We start from the raw sequence: 27633 nt of genomic DNA, 5'->3' as shown, positions 1-27633 counted from the left end.
CATCATAGTCTCACACACTGTAACAATATATCTGTTCATACTTTGCAATGTGACAATGACTCTCCCAATAAGCCCCACACCTTACCTAGCAGTAGTCTCACACTATGTAACAAAATATCTGTCCATACTTACTGTACAATGTAACAATGACTCTCAATAATCCCCACACCTTACCTCGCTGTATTCTCACACTATGTAACAATATGTCTGTCCATCCTTACTGTACAATGTAATTATGATTCTCCCAATAAGCCCCATCCATTACCTCATCATAGTCTCACACACTGTAACAATATATCTGTTCATACTTTGCAATGTGACAATGACTCTCCCAATAAGCCCCACACCTTACCTAGCAGTAGTCTCACACTATGTAACAAAATATCTGTCCATACTTACTGTACAATGTAACAATGACTCTCAATAATCCCCACACCTTACCTCGCTGTATTCTCACACTATGTAACAATATGTCTGTCCATCCTTACTGTACAATGTAACAGTGACTCTCCCAATAATCCCCACACCTTACCTCGCCGTATTCTCACACTATGTAACAATATATCTGTCCATACTTACTGTACAATGTAACAATGACTCTCACAATAATCCCCACACCTTACCTTGCTGTTTGCTCACACTATGTAACATTGTACAGTAAGTATGGGCAGATAAATTGTTACATAGTGTGAGCAAACAGCAAGGTAAGGTGTGGGGATTATTGTGAGAGTCATTGTTACATTGTACAGTAAGTATGGACAGATATATTGTTACATAGTGTGAGAATACAGCGAGGTAAAATGCGAGGATTACTGGGACGGTCATTGTTACATTGTACAGTAAGTATGGGCAGATAAATTGTAACAATGACCGTCCCAGTAATCCTCGCATTTTACCTCGCTGTATTCTCACACTATGTACAGTGCATTCGGAAGGTATTCACAGCGCTTTACTTTTTCCACATTTTGTTATGTTACAGCCTAATTCCAAAATTAAATAAATTTAATTTTTGTCCTCAACTTTCTACACACAATACCCCATAATGACAACGTGTAAAAAGTTTTTTTACGATTTTTGCAAATTTAATTAAAATAAAAAAACTCTGAAATCACATGTATATAATTATTCACAGCCTTTGCTCATTACTTTGTTGATGCACCTTTGGCAGCAATTTCAGCCTCAAGTCTTTTTGAATATGATGCCACATGCTCGGCACACCTATCTTTGGGCACCTTCGCCCATTCCTCTTTGCAGCACCTCTCAAGCTCCATCATGTTGGATGGGAAGCGTTGGTGCACAGCCATTTTCAGCTCTCTCCAGAGATGTTCAATCGGATTCCAGTCTGGGCTCTGGCTGGGCCACTCAGGGACATTCACAGAGTTGTCCTGAAGCCACTTCTTTGATATCTTAGCTGTGTGCTTAGGGTCGTTGTCCTGCTGAACAGTCGCCCCAGTCTGAGGTAAAGAGCGATCTGGAGCAGGTTTTCATCCAGGATGTCTCTGTACATTGCTGCATTCATCTTTCCCTCTATCCTCACTAGTCTCCCACTTCCTGCCGCTGATCAACATCTCCACAGCATGGTGCCACCATAATGCTTCACTGTAGGGATTGGTTTGGCCTGGTTATGAGCGGTGCCTGGTTTCCTCCAAATATAATGCCTGGCATTCACACCAAAGTGTTCAATCTTTGTCCCATCAGACCAGAGATTGTTTCTCATGGTCTGACAGTCCTTCAGGAGCATTTTGGCAAACTCCAGGCATGCTGCCATGTGCTTTTTACTAAGGAGTGGCTTCCGTCTGGCCACTCTACCATACAGGCCTGATTGGTGGATTGCTGCAGAGATGGTTGTCCTTCTGGAAGGTTCTCCTCTCTCCACAGAGGAATGCTGTAGCTCTGACAGAGTGACCATCGGGTTCTTGGTCACCTCCCTGACTAGGGCCCTTCTCCCCTGATTGCTCAGTTTAGGCGACCGGCCAACTTTAGGAAGAGTCCTGGTAGTTCCGACCTTCCATTTATACCGATGATGGAGGCCACTGTGCTCATTGGGACCTTCAAAGCAGCAGATATTTTTCTGTACCCTTCGCCAGATTTGTGCCTCGAGACAATCCTGTCTCGGAGGTCTGCAGACAATTCCTTGGACTTCATACTTGGTTTGTGCTCTGACATGTACACTCAAGTGTGGGACCTTATATAGACTGGTGTATGCCTTTCAAAATCATGTCCATTCAACTGAATTTACCGCAGGTGGATTCCAATAAAGCTGTAGGAACATCTCAAGGATGATCAGTGGAAAGAGGTTCCACCTAACCTCAATTTTGAGCTTCATGGCAAAGGCTGTGAATACTTTTGTACATGTGATTTCTTAGTTTTTTTTTATTTTATTGAATTTGCAAAAATCTCAAACTTTTTACACGTTGTCATTATGGGGTATTGTGTGTAGAATTTTGAGGACAACAATGACTTTATTCCATTTTGGAATAAGGCTGTAACATAACAAATTGTGGAAAAAGTGAAGCTCTCTGAATACTTTCCAGATGCACTGTAACAATACATCTGTATATTCTTACTGTACAATGTAACAATAACTCTCCTAATAATCCCCACACCTTACCTCGCTGTATTCTCCCACTATGTAACAATATATCTGTCCATACTTACTGTACAATGTAACAATGACTCTCCCAATAATCCCCACACTTTACCTCGCTGTATTCTCACACTATGTAACAATATATCTGTCTATACTTACTGTACAATGTAACAATGACTCTCCCAATAATCCCCATCCCTTACCTCGCTGTATTCTCACACTATGTAACAATATGCAATTCCCCCTGTAGTTGTGCCCATTAGGCAATGTCCCCTGTATTAAAGCTCATCATGCAATGCGCTCAAGCCCCTTCTGGTGTACCCCTGTTGTTGTGGCCATTATGCAATGCCCCCTGTATTAGAGCCCCTTATGTAATGCCCCCTGTATTAGAGCCCCTTATGTAATGCCCCCTGTATTAGAGCCCCTTATGTAATGCCCCCTGTATTAGAGCCCCTTATGTAATGTTCCCTGTATTAGAGCCCCTTATGCTGTGCCAATTCCCCTGTTTAGTACTAATCTCCCTTCCCGCTCCCCCGTAGTCACTGGCTGCCTGCCGCTGACTGAATCTAACTAGATCCAGCAGGCGCACAGGCTTCTCACATGGCGGGTGACCTGATGAGGTCACCCGCGCACTGCATCACTGGGAACGCTAGCCTATGAAGCGAGCATAGGCTTCTTTAGTCTCTGTTCGCTTCAGAGACCAGCATGTCCCAGTTTCTGCAGCAGGCTGGTCGCGATCAACCTATTGGCCAGCCCTGCATTAGTAGTTTAGGTTTATTAAAGTCATATGTCCAGTGGTGAATTTCCCATTAGGCACATGAGGCATGTACTTAGTGTCGCCACTTGCTTAGGGATGCCACTTGCTGGGGGCCGCCACTTGGACGCTGTCAGTTCAATAATTTACCAGTGACTACAACATTTTTCCATTTCACTGTACGTCATCCTGAGTGTAGTGTGGATAAGTAGGACATGTGCGCGGACTCCCCATATAAGCTGTCATACTAAGTAAATTTGTATAAATAATTAATAAAACAAGCTATGAGCTATTAAATTTAATTTGATTTTTATTATATTATATTGACAATTACCGAATAAGAGCTTATACCCAAACAGTGCAAGTAATAAAACCGGGTATTGGGGGACAGCTGTTACTGTAGTTCCTAGGGGTGGCCTGATCCATATATCCGCACCAGGAAATGTCCATCATGTTCAATATTTTAACAATGTTTCGGTTCACTTGACTTAATATGGTGCTTAGATAGTAAACTCATTACGGAGGGGTGGTTCCCGCCTGTTTCCTCTGCTGCTCTTCTTCCCTTGTCTACAAGCTTTTCTTTTTAATGTCCTTTGATATCAGAGAAATGTTCTGGGTGTTAGAAAGCCGTGTGCTCCTGCACTGTCTCCTTACTGCGCATACATTCTGGGCACTAGGACCAAGAGTCTGTAGGGAGGTCTGACCTTCAGCCTGATGTTCTCCTGCCCATGTGACTGCCGCAATCTTAGTACTGTGTAAAGTGACATGATAGGAGGCTGCTGTCTTCCACTTAGCGCCTAAAGAGATCACGATTAATACCCGCAATAAAGCTATGACGGCATCGCTACCCATTTACAACATACTCACTGGCTGGTGAGCTGTATAGAACCCTGCTCCTTCACCAGTATGCATGTAACAGTGAGTACAGCTGTACCTGCTATCTCTCAATAAACCAACACCACTGGTTCAGTAACTGGGCTGTTCATAGTGTGAGTCATCTGCTGGTGTGTCCCGATATAACTCTGTATGTCAGCACCTGCACAGACATCATTTCCAACACTATGCATTCATTATACATGGCCAACAGCATTCATGGTATCACACACAGGCACCCACCACTGTCTCTATTCCTGGGCTGTGATGTTCTGTGCGCCTGAGGGCCAGGGATGCGGTCATAGACAGTCACAAGACTGACAGCCCCCTCTCTACCTTCCTCCACTAACTATACAGGTCCCACAACTTCCTCTTCCCCCTCAGATCCTGTTTTCTCCCACACTGGCTCACAGCCCTCACACATAAGGGAAACAGGACAAACTTACATTTTTGTGTCTGTGTTTTGTATGTGTAAGTAAAAAAAAAAAAAAAAAAAAAAAATCAATTACGTATGTAAACGCACAAAGACGGATCTGGAATCTAAAATAGAACTCACCAAATGCCAACAGAAAACTCCACTTTCCTAACTGCCCTCACCTGTCTCCTTTACAAACCTACTGGACTTTAATATGCACAAACAAGTCTTATATAAAGTTACTGAGGTGAAACGTGCGCGACTACTCACTCACAATGCATACAATGGTTTTATGGTGAAAACACCCAACGTAACAAAACTCTCCTTCGGATTGGCCATTTTTGTGCAGATTTTTAGCTCGCAGCCAATCAATGGAAGCTGCTTTTGGGTTAATTAGGTACCTTTGTAAATCGACACCTTTTTACTCCATAGTTGCTGTAAACTTGTTACAAGTTAGGAATTGCTAAACACTCCCCCCATTGTGCACCTCATCTGATGGTCACTAAATGATATTACTGCCAAATAAGTGTGTACAGGAGGTTTCACAAAAATGGCTCTATATGGTGGGGCTGTCTTTTCTCAGTACAGAGGTGAATGGTTATACATCTGACCAATAGTGCGTACAAATCAACTTACGCTTTATTATAAGTAACAGATGGACTCAGTCTTTGTCTATGTATTCAGACTACATCAGCTAATCATCTTCATAAGATGTAGGTCACCCAGGGAGCCCTCGTTTCTCAATGCCCAGATCAATCCATGTACAGTACAGCCAGGCACCATGTGCTGCAGCTCCCAGGTCCTGATGTGAGCTGGGGGCTATTGTAGGGACTCTGTATAAATACTAGCCTCTGGGTGTTGGCTCCCCATATTAGTTACAATGCTGGGTGCCAGTGCTAGGCTGGTACATCATATCATACCAATTCTTACATCTTTCACATTCGCAGTATGTTTGTGTGGCAAGAGACACCTTATCATCAGTAACCCATGCTGCTATTATAATTAACCCGTAATGCGCATCTTTCTACACATTCAGTCATACTTACGTAATGTGGCTATACACATCATATTGGGTATTACAAACTATTATGAGGCCATCAACTATCTACTGCCAGTGTTGGGTATGAGCAGACACAGGATAGTAGGCCCCTCAGTGTAAGTCTTGTCTGACCCTAAAGGCCATTGTCTGACTATAAGCATAGCAGTAGCCTCCACCTATCACTGACTCTGCTCTCTGATTGAGCGGAGTCTCATTGTGGGCTGCTGGGACTGCTGGACGGCCATGACACCAGAGGGTTTGTGGGACTGCATCACAAAGCAGACACCCGGTAAGTTGGAGGGAGCTTCTTCTCCTTTGCTTTCGTCCAGGGAGGAAGTGACAGAAGTCGGTAGGTATACACCAGGGGGACGCTGAGTACACTACACAAGTGCATTACTGGGAGCTAAGGGAATAGAGAGAGAAATCGCAAATAACTGTGGACCTGGACAAACCAATATTGCAATGCAAGGGGTGTAAATGCATACATTGTTTTGCATGTAGAGTAAATACTGGCTGCTTTTGCATGTAGCTTGCAAATACTGCACAGCTTTATTGTTGCACTGCAATTTAGATTTCACTTTGGACCAACCCCCCACAATCTAACTCTCCTTGCACATTTTACATTTGACCCACCAGCAGCGCAGCATGGTTTGATCATTTACTTGCTGTATATTTCTCTATTCCCAAAGCTGAATCAGGCCCTAAGTCCCAGGGGACACCACAAAAGGTCAGAGAGGCCTGTGCTGCTAAGATCTGATTGGTGGAGCTCATCACATGCTTCCCTGACCCGTGGAGGAGATCAGCAGCCTCATGGGAGGGATTATCAGAGCCCGGCAGTGCCGGGATGACCCTGTAGTGCACAGCAGCAGCAGTGAGGGAATTACTATGTTGCTTGCACACATATAGCTGTATGTAACATGTCTGACTTACTATAGGACTAAGCTTAAGCCTCATACACACGGGACGATGAGCTGTATGTACGATATTAGTGAAGGATTTCCCTTGGATCTTTCTGTAGTGTAGCACAAGTGATATTGGCTGTACACACTGACCGATATCAGTGACGCCATCCTGTCACATCTCTGATCAGGCAATTCTTCACAATATCGTCCGAATGGGCCTGAATGTACGGACGCCCATAGATATAGTTATCGTCCAGCAGGAGCGCGCATCATTGGTCATTCACTCTGAACGATATCGTCTCGTGTGTGCGCACCTTTAGGGAAACTGCATATCTGTTTATTTTTGACCATATTGGCATCTCACAATACATACTACTGACATCAAATTAAATGTCCCGCTACAGTATATATATCCTAATAAAATCTGTGCTTTTTAATTTTTTTCTAATAAAAGCATTTTTTGTTGGTATTTGGTCATTATAAGGTGCAGTGTGAGCCTGTCTCCTCCTCTGGGTGTAAGCAGCCCAGCATAGTGTCTGATAGTAATTCCCATGTGTGGTATGGATGTAATATGTACTGCACCTGATTTCATGCATTATTACTTGTTGCATGAGTTGCTGGATGGGAGGGATTGGGAGTCCCTATGTCTGTATTTGGGTGCAGTCTGATGTTACAGTCACTATAGGTCATGTTTATACTGTACACAGATGGTATAAACTAGAAATGCCGCAAAATTTGTTCCGACACAATCTTTGCGTGTGTGTGTGTGTGTGTAATATATATATATATATATATATATATATATATATATATATATATATATATATATATATATATATATATATAAATAAATAATAGTACAGGGAATAGCAGGGAGCACACACTGGGCTCAGTCCTATTAGGTGTGAGTAGGGTCCTGTGAACCATTCTTATGGCAAACTCGCATTGCATGATTGTCTCTGTAGTCCTATCAGTATTCTGTAACGATAAGCTCCTACGCCGTCCTCCTCCTCTCCCGGTGATGATTGGATAAAGTGACTGTCCTGGGCCCCATAAACATGGCGAAGCACTGTGATAGGAGACCCCGTGGACCCTGGGCAGAGGATGTGGAGAAAGAAGGGAAGTATCTAGCACTTCTTAAAGCTGTCTACGCAAAAAGAGCTTCTTTCCTGAGGAAATACTCATGTAAAGAAGGTGGCACAATGTTACCCTGCAGCTGGGTTATTAATACGCTAACGACACAGGGATAGGAAATAAATTCATACAGTATGGATTTATTACTGACAGTAAATCGTCTATGGCTATATGCACAATGTCCACACCAGAAAGTCTAATTTTGCCTTGTCGATTTAGTTAATGTCAACACCTCCACCATGTCGACACATTTAAGACGTCAACATATAACATGTCTACATAGTTTTTATGTCAACAATGCAAATGTTCGGTTAGGCGTTATAGTTAAGGTAAGGGTTAACATTAGAGTAAAGGCACGGTGCAACGCGACGGGGGATCCGATGTCCGACATAGCTGGCGGTCCCCACACACAAAGCGATCGGTTGGCTGACTGCCCAATATACTGGTTCCCCCCTCCCCCACCCACACAGCGCTGCATGGGATCGTACATCACATCCCCAGATCGACTGACCTGCAGTAAGATCTGGGGGTGCAATGTACAACCCCACGGGTGCACGCTCGGTCCAATATACCCATACACGGTATGATAGAGCAGCCAAATCGTACCAATCAGTTGGATCGGCTGCTTTATCGCACCGTGTATGGGCATCTTAAGTGTTCTGACCAGGGTTAGCATTAGGGTTGGTCTTATGACAAGGGTTAGCATTAGAGTTAGTGTTATGACATGGGTTAGCATTAGGGTTGGTGTTATGACATGGGTTAGCATTAGGGTTAGTGTTATGACATGGGTTAGCATTAGGGTTGGTGGGGCGGCAATCCCGGCTAAAGTGCTGCTGCGCGTGGGTCCGCAATCGCGGCTAGTGCTGCTGCGCGTGTGGGGCGGCAATCCCGGCTAGTGCTGCTGCGCGTGGGGCGGCAATCCCGGCTAGTGCTGCTGCGCGTGGGGCGGCAATCCCGGCTAGTGCTGCTGCGCGTGGGGCGGCAATCCCGGCTAGTGCTACTGCGCGTGGGGCCGCAAAATTTGGCCAATGATTGTTAAAAAGAGAACTTGCACTTTTTTTTCAAGGAAATCTATCTACACTGCAGTACACATAATAATATATATATATAATCGTTTATAATAGTTATCTCATATATATATATATATATATATATATATATATTTATATATTTTAATAGAGAATATAAGCACCACCTGGATTCAATTATGCAGAAATATATATTATTGTTTATTTACATGCACTTTCCCTTCCGGTTATAGGCGTCTGCTGTTTCAAGAGGTAAAACTAGCCGTGGTAATCTGCTATTGTGGTAGGAATTATTTTTATAGTGGACGTGTTGTGCAGCGACTAAAGGTGCGTTCACACGTAACGATTTTTTGGATGATTGAACGATATAGTTACTGTTCGGTCCAAAAAATTGTTCAGTTTCTGCTCGTTAACGATGAACGATAACTACCAATCCGCGCTCCCGTTTGTAGTTGGTAGTTGCCGTTCATCGCCAGAACCTCCCGTCCAGATGTATGGGGGCCTTTAGTTATTTTATCCTTTATTAACTCGAGTATATTTCCACATAATCATGTGTCAAGAGATTTATACTCTGCTTAAAAACGTAGTCTCATTATTTTATTGTTAATGAGTATTAATTACTTAGTCACTGCACATCAAGTCCACTATAAAAAAAATGTATGTGTATATATATATATATATATATATATATATTTATTAAATGTAGACAAAAGTCATTGGAAACCCCCGCGCAAGTTCCAAATGGTCACTAATGTGGCGGTTTTGACCAGAGCACTTGGTAGGGAGGCCCATCCACTCGCAGTGCTACGGAAACAACAAATGTGTTTAGAAGATGACAATGCCACCTGTAATGTAGCCAGGGTGACGCTGGACTGGCATACAGAAAATTAGGTAATCCAGATGGACTGGCCAGCTCAGAGTCCAGATCTTAACCACATTGAGAACCTCTGAGGAAGGGTGAGTCAGCCTACAACGCACCTGTCAGTCCCATTCATCCCAGTGTCACAGTTGGTCACTGTACATAAGGCGGAATGGTAAAACATACCCCCTGCTGGTGTCCAGGGACTTGTGGACAGTTTACAGTAATCATTGCATGTGGTGACCTACAGACACCCTTCTTGGCAAAGTGACAGCAAACTTATTTATTGTTGTAAGTAGTGTCCAATCACTTTTGTCTAAATAGTTTGTCCCGATTTCAAGATTATTTGCCAAATGTACAAGGTTTTAAGCACATGTGACTGCATTAGTACCTCAGTCAATTTGATTTAATCATTTGAACTGTAACAGCAGAGATAGGGAAACTCTGTGCTAAAGGGAAGGCCTTCAGGAGATTTGAACCGGGGGTTCCGCCAACATTGCCAGCAGTGAGATCAGCATCTAACCCACTAAGCCACACGGGCTTCAGTCATATAGACAGATATTTCTTAGTTTTATCAATGAGCCTAGTGCAAAATCTACAATACTAAACAGAAATTTGTACAGAGATTAGAACCAGGGTCCCAACTAACATCACCATTAGTGCAGCAGAGTATTAGTGCACTGAGCTATACGGCTTACACACAGAGAGCAACTCTTTTTAATGCCATTCATCCCATGGTGGTCTTGTTTTGTTGTATATTGCCCACTGGGGTGATTGATAACATTAAGAAAAATCTTCTTGTCACTATAAAACCTGAGGTGGCTCAGTTGGTTGGCAGGTCCTCTATGGTGCTGGAGTCGGGGGTTCTAAACCCATGGTGAACTTGTACGGGGCAGTTTGTTATTTTTTATGGTACTCCAAAAAGAAAGTTAAAAAAACCGAGCCCGGGCTTCCTATCGCTGACCTCCCTACTGGCAATGCTAGCGGATGCCCTGTCTCAGAGCTCCTGGTGGGGGACGCTCCTTGCAAGCTCTGATTGTGTTCTATACACATCAGAGCCGCTGGGAGCATCCTCCACCGACGTAGAGGCACCTAGCTACATGAGCCATTCATCATCCAGACACATACTACATTCATACACATGCCGCATTCATCCACATACAGCATGCAGACATACAGGGGGCTAAAGCAGAGTTTCCAAAACTTTGTTATTACAGTTCAGGTATTAATGGTATCCATGCATGAGCGCATGTGACTGAAATATTACATCAGTCAATTTGATTTAATCATCTGGACCGTAATAGCAGAGTTTGGGAAACTCTGTGCTAAAGGCCTTCAGGAGATTTGAACCAGGGGTTCCGCCAACATTGCCAGTAGTGAGATCAGCGTCTAACCCACTAAGCCACACGGGCTGCAGTCATATAGAGAGATATTTCTTAGTTTTATCAACAAACCTAGTGCAAAATCTACAAATAGAAACTTACACAGGGATTAGAACCAGGGTCTCCACAAACATCACCATTAGTGCAGCAGGGTATTAGTGCACTGAGCTATACGGCTTACAAACAGAGAACAACACTTTTTAATCCAATTAATCAGCCATAAGCTATCTGCTTGCAGCAAACACTGGCCATATACTGAGCCATCTTATAATGCTCAGAGGTTGTCTTTCCTGGGATAACATTCTCCTGCCTTACTAGCACTGGGTGAACCAGCGTAATATCTGCCCCAGTGTCACGTACACCCACAGTAGTGACTTCAAACACCATCCCTTCCAAGTGGTCATAAATGGTGAGCTGGTTCCTGGAGGCACGCTGAGCGCCCATAGCTTACAGGAAGACACCTAACGTTTGTGTGTAATAACTGCATTCTATTGACCTATTGTGTGATATACAGATTATTATAACAACGATAATATCTCATGGTTAATGCCGGGCAGAGCCATGACACCCACTTTTGATTCATGTTGAAGATTCTAAATAAATCATATATATTGTGTTTTAGCCACGTATCGTTTTTTAAAGAAATGACAGTTTTATGCCTTTACCTGTTGCTGCCAGTGTGGTCACACAACCAGGGAAATAATGGGTGTGAGCAGAAGGCCATACATGATACATACATGTGTGCCCATGCATGCAGCAGGTGGCACCGTGTAGTTACACACCAGGGCTGATTGTTAGTCCCAGATATCACAGCACAATAGCTGTCGGCCACCTGTGTTACACCTATTTGGGCCCTTATGTCCTTGCAGACAGTGTTATACAGGTTCTCCTGCTGATGTAGGCTGATCCTGGATATATACAGTCTCACTACTGACGGGATCATTTCCTTCTGTCCTTTCTTATGGCAGATGGAAACCAGCATGAAGCTGCAGGGTCAGACCAGCTACTTCCGGGCAGAGCGTGAGGAGCTACATGGTGAGTTATTCCCCCTCCGTCCCTACATCACACAGCCTCTACATCACACAGCCTCTACATCACACAGCCTCTACATCACACTGTCTCTATAATCACACTGTCTCTACATCACACTGTCTCTACATCACACTGTCTCTATAATCACACTGTCTCTACATCACACAGCCTCTACATCACACAGCCTCTACATCACACTGCCTCTACATCACACTGTCCCTACATCACACAGCCTCTACATCACACAGTCTCTATAATCACACTGCCTCTACATCACACAGCCTCTACATCACACAGCCTCTACATCACACTGTCTCTATAATCACACTGTCTCTACATCACACAGCCTCTACATCACACAGCCTCTACATCACACTGCCTCTACATCACACTGTCCCTACATCACACAGCCTCTACATCACACAGTCTCTATAATCACACTGCCTCTACATCACACAGCCTCTACATCACACAGCCTCTACATCACACTGTCTCTACATCACACAGCCTCTACATCACACTGCCTCTACATCACACTGCCTCTACATCACACAGCCTCTACATCACACTGTCTCTACATCACACAGCCTCTACATCACACAGCCTCTACATCACACTGTCTCTACATCACACAGCCTCTACATCACACTGCCTCTACATCACACAGCCTCTACATCACACTGTCTCTACATCACACAGCCTCTACATCACACTGCCTCTACATCACACAGCCTCTACATCACACAGCCTCTACATCACACTGCCTCTACATCACACAGCCTCTACATCACACTGTCTCTACATCACACAGTCTCTACATCACACAGTCTCTACATCACACAGCCTCTACATCACACTGTCTCTATAATCACACTGTCTCTACATCACACTGTCTCTACATCACACAGCCTCTACATCACACTGTCTCTATAATCACACTGTCTCTACATCACACTGTCTCTATATCACACAGCCTCCACTCCAATTTTCATCTCACTTATTACCTCGTCCACACTATGACCACCTTTACTGCAACCCCCCCCCCTTATTCTGTGCCCACATAAGCCTCTACTTTTTCCACCCCAATCCTTTCCCCTCTTGTCTCCTCCACTTGCTGTTCCTCCTATCTCCCGTCCTCCGTCTCCCTTCCAACCCTCTGCTTCTCTCCCCCCACATTTCCTGTTTCTCACCCACCTCCCTCCCTCCATGGCCTTACTACACCAACATTAAGCCCTACTCCCTCCTGTCACCTCCCTCCCTCCATGGCAGTGGTCAGGGAACAGAGGTAAGTTACCCCACATGGGGTAAAAATTAAATTCCTGGGGGTAATGGACGGACAGCCAGGCATGCATATGAATCATTCTATAATTCATATGCATGCCCAGCTGTGCCACAGGGAGGCTCTAAGCCGGACGACCCCTGAGATGTTATTACCAGCGGGCGCCCAGCTCCTTCCCTGCAGCACCGCGTTAGCCAGAGGCTGGAATTCTCTTCTGACCTCCAGCTTCCGCCTCTCTCCATGCGCACTATGGGATAGATGTCATGACGTCTCTCCCATAGTTCCGAGGAGCAGCCGGGCGGACAAGACGGCGGCGGAAGCGGGGATTAAGGTAAGTGTGGGTTTTTTTGTATAAGCGGCACTACAGGGGCATTATATGGGGGCACTACTACAGGGGCATAACTATATGATTTCCTTCCTTTCAAATCAAGGGGGTAACGTCGGCGTATCTAAATATATTTGGGGTAAAAGGTAAAAAAGTTCCCTGACCGCTGCTCCATGGCCTTGCTGCCCCACCACTAAGCCCCATTCCCTCCTGTCACCTCGCTCCCTCCATGGCCTTGCTACCCCACCACTAAGCCCCATTCCCTCATGTCTCCTCCCTCCCTCCATGGCCTTGCTACCCCACCACTAAGCCCTATTCCCTCCTGTCTCTGCCAGTCACCTCCCTCCCTCCATGGCCTTGCTACCCCACCACTAAGCCCTATAACCCTGTCTCTGCCTGTCCCCTCCCTCCCTCCATGGCCTTACTACCCCACCACTAAGCCCCATTCCCTCCTGTCTCTGCCTGTCACCTCCCTCCATGGCCTTGCTACCCCACCACTAAGCCCCATTCCCTCATGTCACCTCCCTCCCTCCCTCCATGGCCTTGCTACCCCACCACTAAGCCCCATTCCCTCCTGTCTCTGCCTGTCACCTCCCTCCCTCCCTCCATGTGGCCCATCTAGGAGTGGCACTGCAGTGGCAGACAGGAAGCCAATCAGCGTTATGGTGCCAATTTGCATGTAGCACGGACCCGGGAGATCAATGCTACTTGCATCTGTGTCATTGACACAGAGCACTGACGGGTCCGTGAGACCCGTCTGTGCTGCTGTGGTTAAAAAAAAAAAAAAAAGTGTAAGAAAAGAAAAAAATGGCGTTCCCCCCCCCCCCCCCCCAAAAAAAAAAAAGAGCAACCAGCCCCGGACATTAGTGACTCTGGGCTAGTCAGAACCAGCGCTGGTTGCCAAAATACGGGGGACAGACGACGTAGGGGTCCTCCGTATTCTGCGCAACCAGCTCTGGGCTCTGATCCGGTCCTGGTTCTGGAAATACAGGGGAAGAAAATGGAGTAGGGTTCCCCTGTATGTTCCAGAACCAGCACTGGACTTTTTCTAGCGGGGTGCTGATGCCACAGCCAGGGGAGCCCTTTCACCGGGCCCCCCAGCCGCAGCATCAGCCGTAACCGCTAGTCAGCCCAGGCCGGGGATCCCTGGAGAGCTGGGGACCCCCCCAATAAAGGGGTCACCCTCTCCAGGGCACCCCAGGCTGATAGCCCGGGGCTATCCCCGCCACCCCTGGTGGCGGGTTGATAGTGTGGTGTAAATAAAGAATATGAAACATTGTCTTTACAAGTAGAACTGCAAGTCCCAGCAAGTCCGCCCCGCATGCTGGTACTTGGAGAACCACAAGTACCAGCATGCAGGGCATTAAGGGCCCACTAGTACCTGTAGTTCACCTGTAAAAAAATGTTTAAAAAAAACACAGGACACACACACCGTGACAGTACAAGTTTATTAAACATACACACACACACACATGTACACATACTCACCTATGTAACCTGTAGCATCGGTTCACTTGTCCGGTAAAGTATCCATAGGGGACCTATGAAAAAAAAACATACTCACCATCTCCTATGCGAGGTTCTGTCCTCTTCGTTCCAAAGTAGGCATCCCCGGACTTGGCAGAAAAAAAACACGAAAACCCGATCCACGAACTTAGTACTGTTCTATAGAACGGTACTTCCCGAATGAGAGCTTAGCGGCGGGGTATCACCATTGAAACCCCGCTGCTAAGCGTTCATTGGCTGAGAGAGGTCATCCCCCGTCTCTCAGCCAATGAACGGCTCCCTCCATTGTAGTCAATGGTGGGAGCCGGAGGGTTATTAAAGTTTACCCTGCGGTTCCCACCATTGACTACAATGGAGGGAGCCGTTCATTGGCTGAGAGACGGGGGATGACCTCTCTCAGCCAATGAATGCTTAGCAGCGGGGTTTCCATGGTGATACGCCGCCGCTAAGCTCTCATTCGGGAAGTACCGTTCTATAGCACGGTACTAAGTTCGTGGATCGGGTTTTCGTGTTTTGTTTTGTTTTGCCAAGGCCGGGGATGCCTACTTTGGAACGAAGAGGACAGAACCTCGCATAGGAGATGGTGAGTATGTTTTTTTTCACAGGTCCCCTATGGATACTTTTGGTTCTCAAAGTACTAGCATGCCGGGCAGGCTTGCTGGGACTTGCAGTTCTACTTGTAAAGGCAATGTTTGATATTATTTATTTACACCACACTATCAACCCGCCACCCACCGGGTTAACACCCCCGGTCTATCAGCCTGGGGTGCCCTGAGGGTGACTCCTTTATTGGGGGGGTCCCCAGCTCTCCAGGGATCCCCGGCCTGGGCTAACTAGCGGTCAGGGCTGATGCTGCGGCTGGGGGGCCCGGTGAAAGGGCTCCCCTGGCTGTGCATTCAGCCCCCCGCTAGAAAAAGTCCAGTGCTGGTTCTGGAACATACAGGGGAACCCTACTCCATTTTTTTTCTCCTGTATTTCCATAACCAGGACCGGATCAGAGCCCAGAGCTGGTTGCGCAGAATACGGGGGACCCCTACGTCGTCTGTCCCCCGTATTTTGGCAACCAGCGCTGGTTCTGACTAGCACGATGCTGGTTGTGCTTAAGTACAGGGGACCCCTACGTTGTTTGTCCCCTGTATTTAAGCACACCCAGCACTGGGTCACTAATGCCCGAGGCTGGTTGCTCTTTTTTGGGGGGGGGGCACGCCATTTTTTTTTATTTATTTTTTTACCACAGCAGCACAGACGGGTCTCACGGACTCGTCAGTGCTCTGTGTCAATGACACAGATGCAAGTAGCACGGATCTCCTGGTCTGTGCGTGCATCTGTGTCATTGAAATACACAGCAGCACAGGCGGGTCTCACTGACCCATCTGTGCTCTGTGTCAATCACACAGATGCATGTAGCACGGATCTCCCGAGTCCGTGCTACATGCAAATGAGCACCATAATTCTGATTGGCTGAGAGCCGTGACAGACGGCTCTGTCAGCCAATCAGCACTTTGCCCATTACAGGCAAAGGCATTTTTTTTAAATGGCCGCTCGAGGCAAAACCTCGAGATCCGACAGCAGATCTCGAGGTTTTGCCCCAGGAGAGGGATCCGCGGCAGACAGGGAGATCCGAGCTTGGGCTCGGATCGCCCCGGATCCCCGAAGTTCGGGTGGGTTCGGTTCTCGGGGAACCGAACCCGCTCATCCCTAATTATATCTCTCTCTTAGGACATTAGTCCAACATAGTTCACACAGTTTTAAAAGTGCCTGAAAAAATTGCAGTTGATTAGGACAATATTGTACTTATCCTTGTGAGGTGCTAATTGTTTGTAAAGCACTAGGATATTATACGTATCCCTCTATAGTGGTTATTTTAATCATGCAAAAGGTAGATATAACATATGACCAAAATTGTAGCACATATCGGTATAATATCATATATATTGCACATATCCCAATTCAATTTTGTGATCACTTGTAACCTAGAAATATTGCAGAGATCTTCATCATATGAAATGCTCCCTGTAAAGTGCGTATTGCTGTAAACCGTATAAATATTGCGTGTGTCCCTATATTTCCTTATTCATATAATAATCACTTTTTGACATAAGAATATTGCACAGCGACTTCATATGTACATGGGGGTACGTTGTCCTAAAATTAAACTGAAAGAGTGACTACACATTTATCTCTCGTTAATAAATTCTTAAAATCTCCAATTGGAGTGTTAATGAGAAAAAAATCTTATATATATGTTTATCATAAGCTGTTCAGGGCAGACTACATTCTTATTTACATCATTACCATTCGGCAGAAAAAAATATATAATGATAGAAATAACACCGGTTAATGTAGCTGTTTGCACATGAATAAGTAATAGTAGGGCACGCAAGTGTCCCCCACTTCTGCTTTCACTTGTTATACGTCTGGCCCTGCATTGGACAAGTGATGAGAGAGTGGGAGAGCTAGTGTCCACAGAAATTAAAGTTTAGTAGTGGGTTGTTAAAGAGCTTATATAGGGAGTTAGTTGGTCACTGATGCCAAATGGTATTGCAGGGACCAAATTCACCCTAGATCAGTCAGGTCGCCACTTGGAGAAGAAAAGATGAGTGCATAATCTACCTGTGAGATGGTCTGCCTGTGACTGGATATAGATCTGATGGCTATTATAGTGCATGTGCCATCTGTCTCAGCTCTCTCTCCGAACACTGTAATTCCCAAAATAGCTGTGGTCTAGCCGTAGGGCTGATGGAGGGGATTACCACCATTTACGTCAGCTGCCCAATCAGCTGTTTCTGCTCTCTCCTGTCAGTGCGGTGCGAGTGCGGCTGTAGTCTAGCTGCCAGGCTGTGGGTACTGACAGAGGGATTCCCCGTCAATGTGAGGTCGGCTGGAGTGAGTCGAGCTGGTGCTCGTGCTGTTGGTCAGCTGATCGGCTCTCTCTCAGTGCGGTGCCTCAGAGTGCGGCTGTAGTGTATCCGCCGGGCTGTTGGTGCTGACTGGGGGGAATCCCCGTCAGTGCAGGGTTACCTGGAGCGAGTCGAGCGTATGCTTTCACCTCCCTCCCTCCATGGCCTTGCTACCCCACTACTAAGCCCCATTCCCTTCTATCTCTGCCTGTCACCTCCCTCCATGGCCTTGCTACCCCACCACTAAGCCCCATTCCCTCCTGTCTGCCTGTCACCTCCCTCCGTCCATGGCCTTGCTTTCCCACCACTTAGGCAGAGACAGGAGTAAGTAGGGCTTAGTCGTGGGGTAGCAAGACCATGGAGGGAGGGAGGTGACTGGAGGGTATGGGGCTTAGTGGTGGGGTAGCAAGCCAATGGAGGGAGGGGACAGGCAGAGATGGGAGGGAATAGGGCTTAGTGGTGGGGTAGCAAGGCCATGGAGGGAGGGCGGTGACAGGAGGGAATGGGGCTTAGTGGTGGGGTAGCAAGGCCATGGAGGGAGGTGACAGGCAGAAACATGAGGGAATGGTGCTTATTGGTGGGGTAGCAAGGCCATGGAGGAAGGGAGGGATGTGACAGGAAGGAATAGGTCTTAGTGGTGGGGTAGCAAGACCATGGAGAGAGGGAGGTGACAGGAGGGATGGGGCTTAGTGGTGGGGGTAGCAAGGCCATGGAGGGAGGGAGGTAACAGGCAGAGACAGCAGGGAGAGGAGCTTAGTGGTGGGGTAGCAAGGCCATGGAGGGAGGTGACAGGCAGAGACAGGAGGGAATAGGGCTTAGTGGTGGGGTAGCAAGGCCATGGAGGGAGGGAGGTGACAGGAGGGAATTGGGCTTAGTGGTGGGGTAGCAAGGCCATGGAGGGAGGTGACAGGCAGAGACAGGAGGGAATGGGGCTTATTGGTGGGTTAGCAAGGCCATGGAGGGAGGGATGTGACAGGAAGGAGTAGGTCTTAGTGGTGGGGTAGCAAGACCATGGAGGGAGGGAGATGACAGGAGGGATGGGGCTTAGTGGTGGGGGTAGCAAGGCCATGGAGGGAGTGAGGTGACAGGCAGAGACAGGAGGGAATGGGGCTTAGTGGTGGGGTAGTAAGGCCATGGAGGGAGGGAGGTGACAGGCAGAGACAGGAGGGAATGGGGCTTAGTGGTGGGGTAGCAAGACCATGGAGGGAGGGAGGGAGGGAGGGAGGTGACAGGAGGGAATAGGGCTTAGTGGTGGAGTAGCAAGACCATGGAGGGGGGAAGGGATGTGACAGGAAGGAGTAGGTCTTAGTGGTGGGGTAGCAAGACCATGGAGGGAGGGAGTGACAGGAGGGATGGGGCTTAGTGGTGGGGGTAGCAAGGCCATGGAGGGAGGTGACACGACGGATGGGGCTTAGTGGTGGGGGTAGCAAGGCCATGGAGGGAGTGAGGTGACAGGCAGAGACAGGAGGGAATGGGGCTTATTGGTGGGGTAGCAAGGCCATGGAGGAAGGGAGGGATGTGACAGGAAGGAGTAGGTCTTAGTGGTGGGGTAGCAAGACCATGGAGAGAGGGAGGTGACAGGAGGGATGGGGCTTAGTGGTGGGGGTAGCAAGGCCATGGAGGGAGGGAGGTAACAGGCAGAGACAGCAGGGAGAGGAGCTTAGTGGTGGGGTAGCAAGGCCATGGAGGGAGGTGACAGGCAGAGACAGGAGGGAATAGGGCTTAGTGGTGGGGTAGCAAGGCAATGGAGGGAGGGAGGTGACAGGAGGGAATGGGGCTTAGTGGTGGGGTAGCAAGGCCATGGAGGGAGGTGACAGGCAGACAGGAGGGAATGGGGCTTATTGGTGGGGTAGCAAGGCCATGGAGGGAGGGATGTGACAGGAAGGAGTAGGTCTTAGTGGTGGGGTAGCAAGACCATGGAGGGAGGGAGATGACAGGAGGGATGGGGCTTAGTGGTGGGGGTAGCAAGGCCATGGAGGGAGTGAGGTGACAGGCAGAAACAGGAGGGAATGGGGCTTAGTGGTGGGGTAGTAAGGCCATGGAGGGAGGGAGGTGACAGGCAGAGACAGGAGGGAATGGGGCTTAGTGGTGGGGTAGCAAGACCATGGAGGGAGGGAGGGAGGTGACAGGAGGGAATAGGGCTTAGTGGTGGAGTAGCAAGACCATGGAGGGAGGGAGGGAGGTGACAGGAGGGATGGGGCTTAGTAGTGGGGTACCAAGGCCATGGAGGGAGGTGACAGGCAGAGACAGGAGGGAATGGTGCTTATTGCTGGGGTAGCAAGGCCATGGAGGGAGGAAGGGATGTGACAGGAAGGAGTAGGTCTTAGTGGTGGGGTAGCAAGACCATGGAGGGAGGGAGTGACAGGAGGGATGGGGCTTAGTGGTGGGGGTAGCAAGGCCATGGAGGGAGGTGACACGACGGATGGGGCTTAGTGGTGGGGGTAGCAAGGCCATGGAGGGAGTGAGGTGACAGGCAGAGACAGGAGGGATGGGTCTTAGTGGTGGGGGTAGCAAGGCCATGGAGGGAGGGAGGTGCCAGGCAGAGACAGGAGTAAGTAGGGCTTAGTGGTGGAGTAGCAAGACCATGGAGGGAGGGAGGTGACTGGAGGGATGGGGCTTAGTGGTGGGGTAGCAAGGCCATGGAGGGAGAGAGGTGACAGGCAGAGACAGGAGGGAATGGGGCTTAGTGGTGGGGTAGCAAGACCATGGAGGGAGGGAGGGATGTGACAGGAAGGAGTAGGTCTTAGTGGTGGGGTAGCAAGACCATGGAGGGAGGGAGGTGACAGGAGGGATGGGGCTTAGTGGTGGGGGTAGCAAGGCCATGGAGGGAGGGAGGTGACAGGCAGAGATAGGAGGGAATGGGGCTTAGTGGTGGGGTAGCAAGGCCATGGAGGGAGGGAGGGATGCGACAGGAAGGAGTAGGTCTTAGTGGTGGGGTAGCAAGACCATGGGGGCAGGGAGGTGACAGGAGGGATGGGGCTTAGTAGTGGGGGTAGCAAGGCCATGGAGGGAGGGATGTGACAGGAAGGAGTAGGTCTTAAGGTGCATACACACGGGACGATCTGTAACACCAACAACATGAAAGATCTTTCAATGAGTCATCCTGCCACATCTCTGAACATGCAAAGTTGACGATATCGTCCAGATTGGCCTGCATGCACGGATGATCATAGATATCTTTATCGTTCATGCGGGAACGCGCATCTTTGGTCGTGCACTGCATAAAAGTGAACAATATATCGTTAAACGATATCATTATCGTTCAAATCGTAACGATATATCTGCCCGTGTGTACGCACATTTAGTGGTGGGGTAGCAAGGCCATGGAGTGAGGTGACAGCCCCATTCCCTCCTGTCTCATCCTATCACCTCCCTCCATGGCCTTGCTACCCCACCACTAAGCCCCATTCCCTCCTGTCTCATCCTATTACCTCCCTCCATGGCCTTGCTACCCCACCACTAAGCCCCATTCCCTTCTGTCTCTGCCTGTCCCCTCCCTCCATGACCTTGCTACCCCACCACTAAGCCCCATTCCCTCCTGTCTCATCCTATCACCTGCCTCCATGGCCTTGCTACCCCACCACTAAGCCCTATTCTCTTCTGTCTCTGCCTGTCCCCTCCCTCCATGGCCTTGCTACCCCATCAGTAAGCCCCATTCCCCCCCTGTCCCCTCCCTCCATGGCCTTGCTACCCCACCACTAAGCTCCTCTCCCTGCTGTCTCTGGCTGTCCCCGACCCTCCTTGGCCTTGCTACCCCACCACTAAGCTCCTCTCCCTCCCTCCATGGCCTTGCTACCCCACCACTAAGCTCCTCTCCCTCCCTCCATGGCCTTGCTACCCCACCACTAAGCTCCTCTCCCTCCATCCATGGCCTTGCTACCCCACCACTAAGCTCCTCTCCCTCCCTCCATGGCCTTGCTACCCCACCACTAAGCTCCTCTCCCTGCTGTCTCTGGCTGTCCCCGACCCTCCTTGGCCTTGCTACCCCACCACTAAGCTCCTCTCCCTCCCTCCATGGCCTTGCTACCCCACCACTAAGCTCCTCTCCCTCCCTCCATGGCCTTGCTACCCCACCACTAAGCTCCTCTCCCTCCATCCATGGCCTTGCTACCCCACCACTAAGCTCCTCTCCCTCCCTCCATGGCCTTGCTACCCCACCACTAAGCTCCTCTCCCTCCCTCCATGGCCTTGCTACCCCACCACTAAGCTCCTCTCCCTGCTGTCTCTGGCTGTCACCTCTAGGACTGCCAAGCGAAATCCTGGGCCCAGGTACAGCAACATCCTGGGGGCCTCCCTAGAGGGGGCGTGGCCACATCATGTTGGGCATGGCTGCACCTCTTTGTGGGTGGGTCTAGCATGTGAGAAGCACCCACTCACAGGAGCATGGCATAGCACCCAGCAGCTGGGATACCAGTACTCACTATTAGGATGGCAGGACAGTCCCATAATAGTTGCATTTTTAGCTGGATGTATTTAGATGCAATAATGTAACAGACAAATACTAAAGTACAAAAACTTTATTTTGTACATTTCTCATGTAAATAATATATAATCAAACTGTTTTTTTTTTGTCATAGAGATAGTTGAACGAAAAACTAAATTTTGACATAACATAAGCCCATCTTATAACACACACATTCCACAGGTTATATCCTAACCCACTGAACCATCCTCCCATCTACCCCATCTGTGTCGCCCCTGTCACTCTGCCCGCCCCGCCCCTTTAGAATGTAAGCTTTCACGTGCAGGGCCCTCCTCCCTCACGTGCTTCTCCCCCCCTACTTATACTGTCATCTACTCCTAACTCCCCAATTGGCACCTAACACCTGACTGCTGAGGCCCCGCTGCTTGTCTTAAGCAGCTATGTGTATACACCATGTCTTTCTACATTGTAAGGAAGGGGAAAACTAGGGGTACCCGAGCACTGGTGGTTAGAGGATGGTAAATAGAGTATGTGAGTAGTAAGCAATGTAATCTTACACCCACTATTACAGATGAATATTGTGTCCTCAGATATCGCTGTCTCATGTGGGGGCTGCTCCCCTGAGAGTGTAAATACTATAATCACAGGGGAGGGGGGGGGGATGAACTCTCCTCTTTATTGGGGGCACACTTAGTAGTTATGGTAAAATCTTACTTTTTTATTAAATTATGTTTTTAAATAATAAGTCAATACTAAGACAACATGAAAATAGACAGATATAACATTTATAGGCGATAATACAGAAAATATTGATAAATTATTCAAGTCTCAATACTTAATGATTAAAGCAGCAGTCTTTACAGTCTATATACACAGGAAATAATTGTATATAAGGCATCCATAGTATGGTTTAGGCTAATGATACGTCGTAAATTAGTGAATAATTTATATATCACTAAACATACTAGTGCTTGATGCTAATGTATATTGTACCAGCATCCCCTGCAGCCAGCATAGAATAAAATAAGCACATTATCTGTGTAAAGAGAGGCACAGAAACCAGTACTGTGTTTTCATTAAGTTATCTCTAGTCATCTGCTGATTTCCACCGATGTTCATATACCATAAATAGAGTAGTTATCACACTCCAGTGTGTGCGATATGCAATCTCTGGTTCAGACAGATTTGGAGGTGACAAGAGGATATTATAACTTTCTCAGACACAGAGTATTTAAGGTGTATATAATGTGTTACACAGAGGCAGTGACAAAATATCTGTAAGATGATATCACCTTGTATCACTATGTCCTTCACCTGCATAGCTTTGTATTACTAATAACTGGTTTTCCTGTGTGCTCATTCATGTACTGTGTAAGGCGCGTCATCCATCTCTCTCTCTCTCTCTCTCTCTGTGCGCGTTGCGTGAACCACTCACTGCGTCCATAAAAAGTGAGCGCAGTGAACACTCAGACCCAGGGAACAGTGATTGACAGGAAGTGGCCGTTTGTCGGTGAATACGGGGAGTGGTCGGCCGAATGCAGGCGTGCCAGTGCTCTCCGTTACAGGGGCGTGCATAAATTAGCCACTGAGATGCTGGACATAGCCTGGCGTCCCTCTGTATGCAGGAAGTCTCTCACCTCCTGCGGCAGGGTCAGGACTACCTTTAGTCTGCGATGCGGCTCTGATGTTACTCGATGTTCCGATGTTCTCTCAGCCTTGCGCATCAGTATGGATGAGTGACGGGGGTGACATTATGTAGTGCTGGGCGTCTGGATCTTTGTGCTGCGATTGCCGTGCGTTCATTAGCATATTCTCGCAGCACCCGGGTGCGTGTGTCTCTTGCTGAATCAGCCGCCCTGTCTCTCATCTCTCTCTCAGGGCCTGATTCTGGAAGGGAGGCATGTGAGAGATCGCACGCACTCGGTCGCTGCGTGTATATGCTAATCAATGTATACGCACGGCATCCGCACCACTAGGATGCAGACACCCAGCAATACATAGTGCCGGCCATCTCCCTTTACGCAATCATTATGAAGGATAGCGCAAACATCGGTAACATTGAGATCCATCGGACCCAGACGCACAATAGAGGATGACATGATTTGGTGCAGGATATCGAGTCGTCTGGCTGCGTATGCTGCCGCACTGCCTTAATTATGCTCGCCCCCGTGACTGTGTTCGAACGCACAGACACGTCTGCGTTCGCCCAGCACCCCCCCCCCCTGTCACCACCCACAAATGGCACTTCCTGTCAATCAACTTTGGAGAGGCCTCCGTCCTCACTGCGTGTGCCGCGCAAAACTTTATCCGGCTGCAGTGATTGGTTCGCGCACACGCATTGTGACGCATGCCCAGAGACACAACATCGGCCGTCTCTCATATCTCTCTCTGGGGCTAATTCAGCAGTGCACGCCGAGTCCCGATTACCAGGAGTCTGCAAGACCCATTCTGCAAGTGTGCAGATCGAGTCCTGCCAATACGCACGCTAGCCCTTGAATGACTCTGCCTGATTGACAAGCAGAGGCATTTAAGGGGTGGGGTTGGGGGTGGCCGGTGTTCCCGGAAACATGGCATGTGTGACCCATTTTCTGTGAGTGGCCATCCCAGAGCCTGCATGGATGTATGCAGTCTGCTGGGCTCACAAGCCAGCCACCCAGCGCTGTCCACCATCACGACCACCGATGGTCGTGATGGTGATCCCGGCACTGCGACCTCAGTCGCTGTGCAGGGATCACAAATGCTACAGGGGGTTTCACACATCACCTGCTGTATTTGCATAATGGAGAGGGGGGGAGGAGCAGGTGCACACTATAAGCACTAAGAATACAAATGATCAAAATATCTATAATAGACTGCAATAATTAACATGGTTTTAAATGTAAGGTTTCTTAGTACTTGTTTGGCCAAAGATGTTTGCCCACCTACCACGTCACGGTGAACCTTATACAGGGCTAGCACTCTTCCTGCCTGCCCCAGGTGATTTTAACTGGTATGGGTCCTTGCATTGCAGTACACACATCTAATGGGCTCTATGATAAGTAAGTCCGAGATAAATTAATTAGTGTGTCAGTATTAGAGATGTTAGGGACCCACCTGTATAAGGTTCACCGTGACGTGGTAGGTGGGCAAACATCTTTGGCCAAACAAGTACTAAGAAACCTTACATTTAAAACCATGTTAATTATTGCAGTCTATTATAGATATTTTGATCATTTGTATTCTTAGTGCTTATAGTGTGCACCTGCTCCCCCCCCCCCCCTCTCCTTTTTGCTGTAGAACTACTGGTCTCAGCATGGTAGCACCTATTATCATGTTTAATATTAGGATGTGCAGCCCAGCCCCTCCCATCTCGTATTTGCATAATGGCAAGGATTGCATTGCAAAGCGCGCTCTCTCTCTCTCCCTCTCTCTCTCCATCTCTCTCTCTCCCCCCCACTCTCTCTCTCTGTCTCCCTCTCTCTCTCCCTCTCTCTCTGTGTCTCTATCTCCCTCTCTCTCTCTGTGTCTGTCTCTCTCTCTCTCTGTGTCTCTCTCTCTCGCGCTCTCTGTCTGTCTGTCTGTGTCTCTCTTGCGCTCTCTGTCTGTCTGTCTCTCTCTCTCTCCCCCTCTCTCTCTCTCTCGTGCTCTCTCTCTCTCTCTCTGTCTCTCTCTCTCTCTCTCCTGCGCTAGAGATGACAGATTTGATTTTGCTGAAAAACAAACACAGCTGAACTTTGGGGTTCCGAGTCCTGGCTCAGATCACTTTCGGGGTACCAAGCAGAACCAATTCCCAGCTCGTGTCTACTGGTAGGTTTGGATCTCGGGATTGCATGTAAACGGGTTTAAATGACATAATTTTAACTGTTTCTATCAGTCTTAAAGAAACCCAATGTCACTACTGAATCTAACAAACACTGAAGGGTGATTGTGCAGCAATAGCACTGCCTCACAGCACTTGCAGTATAATATATATAATATAAATATATATATTATATATTTTGCACCCCTTTATCTTCACTTGTGTGCTGGAATCTGTAGCCCCCTGAATGGTGCCCTCACACTGTGCTCAGTTCATGGTGGATTATTGGGAAGCTTGTGCAGGAACTGTTGGATGATATGGAAGCCCAGCGTCAGCATTGTCAGTGCAGCAGTGACTGTGCCAGTCGTCTACCTTCCTTATTGCAGGACTCTCATTGGCTCCTTGCCCGGATTCAGAGATGTACACAGACACGACGGTATATGTACATCTCTGATGGCGGGGGAGACTGCGCATACACATGTGCACAACGAGTCCTGCAAGCAGCTCGCACGCGGTGCCTCCAAACCTCAGCATGACTGACACGCTGCTGCTGTTTGGGGACAGGGCGGCGCTGCCTGCGTTTCCAGAAAATAGGGGGCATTGGCCCCATTTACTAGGAGTGCTGATGCCAGTGTCTGTGTCTTCTAAAGCAGAATTACTGGCCTCACAAGTGGGCAGGAGGTGGCGATGCCGCTGTCTGCGGACGAAGGTTTCGCATCTGAGGTGCCGCCAGGAGGCGTCTTTTTTTTCCCTCAGACGCCTCCTGCAGTATTACAATATTCTTACACAGCCGCTGTGTCTAAATACTGTACGCAGCTACTGCACAATAGCGCCCGCCTCTGATCAAGGCCTTATGTGCATTTCACAGACTGTTTTACCGCTGTCATCTTCTAATTAGCGCCATGTTTTATCTTGTTTTACGTTCCATACTACACTTTATGTACGATGTGTGCTCATATCTAATTTGCTTTATGTGTGTTTTATCACCTGTAGGCGGTTACACACTGGAGCGATGTCGGGACGATTTTCTGTTTCCTATGACAAATCGCCTACGGTACATCTCTGCCATGGTTGCTAGGTTTGAAGCGCTGCACATCCAACCTAGCGATATTGCTAGTGACCTGTGGTATGTTATGCAGGACGGAACAGTGATCGTTACGTCATTCATTATATCGTTTAAGTGTGTACGGGCAATCCCCGTCCAAGGGCATTCGTTCCAATGTCAGTCAGTACTAGGCTAATAGTACTGCGCATAATAGAGAGCCGCAGCTATGGCTGCCTTTAGTGTACTGTACATTATTTTAAAGACCTTTTACAAACAGTGCAGGTAACAGATGATTACTGTATTTGGTGGAATATATATATACAGTGTTTGCAATGTGCACATTTTATATATGTAGAAATAAATCATGTT

The 27633-nt window shown here is 47.9% G+C and overlaps 1 long non-coding RNA gene across 1 annotated transcript in view; it reads left to right on the top strand.

Annotated features, from left to right (window-relative positions):
• LOC148477726 (uncharacterized) overlaps positions 1-27633 on the top strand; it is a 274964-nt gene that overhangs the window by 103655 nt on the left and 143676 nt on the right. Inside the window, exon 3 of the long non-coding RNA XR_015872482.1 lies at positions 11945-12011. This is a non-coding gene — a long non-coding RNA (uncharacterized LOC148477726). The remainder of the gene's footprint in view (positions 1-11944; positions 12012-27633) is intronic.

Source organism: Taudactylus pleione, unplaced genomic scaffold, assembly GCF_031769625.1.
Source record: "Taudactylus pleione unplaced genomic scaffold, aTauple2 ptg000696l, whole genome shotgun sequence".
Lineage (NCBI taxonomy): Eukaryota > Metazoa > Chordata > Amphibia > Anura > Myobatrachidae > Taudactylus > Taudactylus pleione.
The sequence above is the reverse complement of the archived record's forward strand: the minus strand, read 5'-3'. Positions and strand labels throughout refer to the sequence as shown.